This window comes from Podarcis melisellensis (genome assembly GCF_964234715.1).
Source record: "Podarcis melisellensis genome assembly, chromosome: 3".
Taxonomy (NCBI): Eukaryota; Metazoa; Chordata; class Lepidosauria; order Squamata; family Lacertidae; genus Podarcis; species Podarcis melisellensis.
In genome coordinates, this window is record NC_138530.1 from 7975511 (window position 1) to 7981372 (window position 5862).

At 41.5% G+C, this 5862-nt stretch overlaps 1 long non-coding RNA gene across 1 annotated transcript; it reads left to right on the forward strand.

The window, feature by feature from the left end:
• Positions 1-1089: 1089 nt before the first annotated feature.
• Positions 1090-4667, forward strand: LOC309366059. Its single transcript, XR_014166451.1, has 3 exons — positions 1090-1263; positions 2543-2660; positions 4494-4667. It is a non-coding gene; the product is annotated as an uncharacterized lncRNA (long non-coding RNA).
• Positions 4668-5862: the final 1195 nt, after the last annotated feature.

Sequence of the window (5862 nt, forward strand, 5' to 3'; positions counted from 1 at the left end):
ATTGCTGCTTTCCTTGTTGCCATGGCTTGTATTCATTCTTTGGACTTAGCTTGTAATATTTGTAGTGCATTGTAGTCTTCTACTACTTTGTATATGCTTACATTGGCAGTCATTGTTGCTTTTAACAATAAACCAAATGAGGAAGGAAGAAGGTAAACCAATACCAGGTTGCCTTGTCATTGTATATACAGTATCAGCTCCATCTCCATTTACTAGAGCAGCAGCAGGGGTCCAACACCCAGAGAGGATAATTAGAGCCTCTGAATACCACTTGTGGGTGTGGCACACTACTGTGGTTATGTTTTATTGGTGGGCTTCCCATGTGCATCTGGTTGGCCACTGTCAGAACAGGATCTTGGATGAACCTTTGGTCTAATCCAACAAGGGTCTCCTTTTGAGAGCCAATGTGGTATAGTGGTTAAGAGCGGAAGACTCGTAATCTGGTGAGTTGGGTTCACGTCTCCGCTCCTCCCCATGCAGCTGCTGGGTGACCTTCGGCTAGTCACACTTCTTTGAAGTCTCTTAGCTCCACTAACCTCACAGAGTGTTTGCTGTGGGGGGAGGAAGGGAAAGCAGAATGTTGGCCACTTTGAGACTCCTTAAAGGGAGTGAAAGGCGGCATATCAAATCCAAACTCTTCTTCATCTCCTTTTGGTCACATCTTCTTGCCTGTCATGGTAGCAGTGGTGCCAGGAAACCTGAGGACTGCCTCATCAACCGAAAGTGCATGCCAAACTAATCCAGATATTTTGCCCATTTGGAGTCCCCCCCCCTGAATACTAAATGTGGCCTTATTCTTTAAAATAACAACAACAAGGAAACTTTGTTTTAAGACAAAGAGACCAAAGTGCTCACCATACTAATTTGTACATCCTGTTCAGTTCATTTTACTCCTTTTAGCCATGAACTATAGCAGCAGGAAACAGGAAGAAAAATACCGGCAATCTAATGAAAATACTGAAATTACTGTCTTGAGCTGTATTTTACTTCTTTTTGGTGCTCCAAGACTTCATGAGGAGTACTGGATTTCCTGCTAACTCATCCAATGCTTTTAGGATACCAAATCCTAGGGCTGATGGGTAAGTGCCGTTTGCAGACCTATAAATATGTGAGAATGCAATCTTTTGGATGGCACAGGAAACCGAGAGCACTCTTGGTCTCCCTTCTTTGGTTTCCAACTTGGCATTCCCAGTCAAACTTCAGCAATGCAGATCAGCATCTTTTACATCATTGCCCTTTCAGCAATGCTCTTAGCTTCTCCAGGTAAGGCATAGATCAAAATCAGAATATTCAGACATAATGTGAAAATTGGGATTTGTTAATTAGCATGGCCGCCTCCGTCACTTCTGCTAAAGACTTTTCCTTCAAGGCTAATATGAAAGCCATATGGCTTGATCTATGTTGTTCCCTCTCCTCTCCTTTTCTAAACCTCTCTCTTTCTCTCCTTCTACATCTACTCTCAACACTTCCCTCCTTCGTTCTTGTTTCCCTTGATCTATTGATCATGCTGCTGCCCTTCTCAGACTCTGCCCTATCATCCAATCCTGTTCACACCATCTCTTTGCTATGCTGCCTTTTCCAGACTTATGAGGGTGTGTGTAAATGCGTTTTGAACACGAGATAAGGATTTCCAATATAAAGGATTGTCTGATATTGATAAATATTTGGCTTTTGCTGCCATATGAAGTGCAAAGTCTTATGTGACCAAATAAAGTTCATTGGCAGAAAATATTGAAGAACAAACAAGGGGAATCAGGGAAAAGGTTTGCCCTGGAAGGTGATTCTGTGACCTGTCAGAGCCCTGAAATAACAGAGACAAGACACCAGACATTGGTTTAAAATCAGGACAAAACTTTATTGACTGCTGTAGGCAAGGCAGGGTTGACATAGCTGTAGGGCAAGGTTCAGTTCTTCATTCCACTTAGCACTTACTGATATGGTACAAGCTGTTGGGAAGTACTAAGCCCCTTCCTGGATGTCACCCCGCATTGAAACCTTGCATACTGCAAGCCAAGCAGCCAAGCCAAGTGAGGATTTCAGACCAGAAAACCGGGAGAGTCAGAAAGGATAGAGGAGGAACTGAAGAAGGAATGGGAAGAGTGGAGAAGGAAAGCTTTCCTGCATTCCTGAAGAAACTGTCCCAGGGATGAGGAGGTGTCACTGCCGTGGCCAAGGAGGCACGAAGTTGAGGTCAGCACCGAGAGGTAAATCTGCTACCCCTTCCGGATTGCCACTTGAGGCAACTGCTTCTCCAGAGGATTGGCCCTGTTCACTGGAGGAAACATGTAATCCATTACATTCCAATGTCATTCCCAAATTGGAAAGCTCAGTGCAGACATAGTAACATCTTATGAATGCTGAATTTTAATCATCTGAAAATTCAGAAGGGCAATACATGTTGACCTCTGGTATTCTTATGAGAGGGTTAAAAGGTAGTCCACTGAAGGTCAAAGAAGCAGTTGCAATGGCGGGTGATAATGGGGTCAGGAATGGCAGAATATGGAAATGCCTTCATACAATAAAATAAAATTTCTCTATCTAGGATTTGTACATGCAGGGGAACCTCGTCAATGTGTGGATATTGGTGGGACTTGTGGGACTGAATGTGAGAGGATTGTGCGGAGCGCAGTTTGTCCTGGAGAGACCATATGCTGTGTACCGTGAGTTTCCTTCCTGGTTTTTCAAATCCATGGAACTCAAATGGAACATGTATTGATAAAATAAAATGCTTAAAGCAAATTAACCTCAAAATTTAAAACGACCTGATTTCTTTCTTCCTCTCTCTCATGTTTAAATTTATGCCCATTGATTAATTATTCATATTTATTGCGGTCCAAAGACCCATAACAGAGATTCAGAATACAGATTCTGAAGAGGAAGACCAAGACAATATTTGTTTAGTCTTAAGTATGATGGTCTTTGATATGTATGACTACCAAAAGAAACTTTGCCACGGCCACTGTGATATCATTAGACTTGTCGTCCAGAAGATATTTTGTATAGTAGGCTTCAGATTTACCCGGCCAATTTGCCAGTAGGTGTTTAACATTGATTATCTGCTCCCAGTTAGTGGGCAACATTTATTTCATATCCTTTTTCAATTGCATTTTTTTCAATACAAAACTTTGTAAAGCTTAGAAGGGACTGCTCAACGTATGTGCTATGTTATTTTTACACTCACTTTCATTAATATACATTTTCTCTTCAACTTGATGTCTCACTACGAGTTTTCTAATATGGTTGCAACAAAACTTAAAATACCACCATATACTTCCCATTTCCCCAAGCAGTAAGAATCATGTATGATTTGGGCCATTTTTAAAGCATTTGCTTTATTTACAATTAATGAAGTGCAAACCATCCAAAACCTTGTGTCCTTTAGATGTTTCGGATTACAAGTTCCCATATCCCTGTCCATATTGATTGGGGCTCACAGGTATTGTAGTCCAAGACAACTTAGATATGAGTCAATGTTCAGACACCTTTAGAAAAAGAATAAGAAAATGAGCTTTTTTTATGATTACCTGGAAGAGTTGGGGTGGGTGAATACGAATAAGTGGAAAACTTAGTTTAATGCTATTAATTATATTTCATAGCCCCTAACATCAACATTAAACTATGTTTTTAGCAACACACACAATGCACATACCCTCAAACATTTCTCTGATGGAAATGGAAATGTCCTATTCCATCATCATAATAATTATATTATTTATACCCCGCTCATCTGACTTGGTTGCCTTTGCCACTCTGGGCAGCTTCCAACATACATAAAAATGTAATAAAATGTAAAACATTTTAAAACTACTCTATACTGGGCTGCCTTCAGATGTCTTCTAAAGGATGTATAGTTACCTATGTCCTTGACTGGTGGGTCACATAACTCCATACCTTCCAATGAACATAGGGGCATCATACCATGCCCTCCAACATGTCTCCAATGAAAATAGGGATGTTTTCAGAAAAAGTGGGACATTGCGGGATCAAATCTGAAACTGTGAATTTGGGACTGTCCTTAGAAATTAGGGAAACATGGAGGGTCTGCAGTACATTGAGGCCATGCGTCGTGAGATGTTTTTAAAAAACCAAGATCCATCTTTCCTTTTGAGCATCCATCAAAGGGCCCCATCCCATTGGTGCATGGAACCAGAGACAAATGTGGGTGTGGCAACGAGAATAATTCTGACTTTTGCATGCATGCATGCATGCATCTCCCTATCTTCCTTCCAAGCAAGAGGAAGGAATTATTTCAATGACACGTTCCTGGCAGGCAAAGTAGATCCAGTATTTTGTGTTACTTTGAGAGAGAATGTGTAGCTCAGGCTGTCAAGGGTCAGATGGGGAGGCCTGGAAGGCCACATTCAGACCCTGGTGTTGAGTTTCTCCCCCACCCCCCACCCCGGTTCAGCCTACAGAAATGTGTCTGTGTGTGTACTCTCTCTATTAACACTTAAACCTGTGAATCACTAAAGAAATCTCTTTCCTTTATTCAGAAATCCTTCCGATTAAAATGGAAAGAAACACCTGCTTCTTTCAGCAACAGATATAACCCAAAGAATGAGATTGACGTGCTGCTGATTTGGCCTGCAGAAATACTTCCATGATGTGGGAATTTTGAGAAAATTTGTGTACTATTATGAATAAATATTTGACATGTTGCTGGAAAATGTGTGTTGGTTTATGCCTTTCTGAGACGTGGATACCCCTTGTGGACAATTTGTGAAGCTACAAAATCTCTCTTTTTTTGTAAAGTTCAGGTGGTCCATGTTTGTTCTCTACATGTATACCACAAATTGTGCTCAGGTTAAATAACACTTTTCTGCCAAGACTCACCATTACTGCCAGTTTGGTTTTAATGCCATTTGGCCTGCAACAATAACAACACATTTCACCAAGGTATTAGGAAGAACCATGATTAGTTACTTTGAGGAAGAGACCTATCACAGATGTTGATTTCCTGCCATGGCAGGTCTCTGGTCTACATGAGCTTTCACGTTCTTTGCGCTACATGAGCTTTCACGTTCTTCACGCTGTTCATTCTACCCACAAATCCCAGTTGAATGGGAACTGCCTGCATGGAGGCGTAGAACTGACCTTTGAGGAGGTCACCCATTATTCAAGTCTGTAGCTACATATAATACAGCTAGAGGGTAATTTACTTCCAGAGGAATAACTCACAAGTATAAAGGCCTGAGTGACATGTCACACACACTCCTGACATTCAGATTGTTGATGTGGTCATACAGCCTTTTCCTTTTAATAAAAATTGGGGGTTTTCAAGTATATACCAATTTCATGACTCGTCCTTCTGCCCATTGATTGATGGGTAATAGGGGTGTGGACCAGTCTCAAGACTGGGATAGTCATGAATGAACCAGCTCCAATGAAAGATTTACAGTCAGATAAAGAAAGCAGGCAGAAAAAGAGGGAGTTAACTGCACAACAGGAGGTTTATAGCCCAGAGACAACTCCCCAGACCTTAGGAAAGCCAGCTGATAACAAAGTGCTGGCAGCCTGTCAGTGGGCTAGTGAAGTACAAAATACAGAGACTAGAAATACAGAGACTAGAAATGAAAGCAGCTCAGAGGGAGGAAATGACTATGGAAGAACATTGTCAGAGAATAAGGAAGGGGAGGGAGCTCACCCCCTTTCTCTAAGGTCTCAGCGTATGGGGGAGGCTCCTCAAGACAGAATACGTCACAAGAGGAAGTTCACCTGTTTCTGGTGGCGCTGGAAACACCCGACTTAGAAGGGACATCTTTGATTTATGAATGGATGACTACAATAGCCACTCCAGCGAACTCTGTTTGTTTTTGCATTAAATCTTCTTTTTAATTAACTATGCTTGTTGTTATCAAGAGT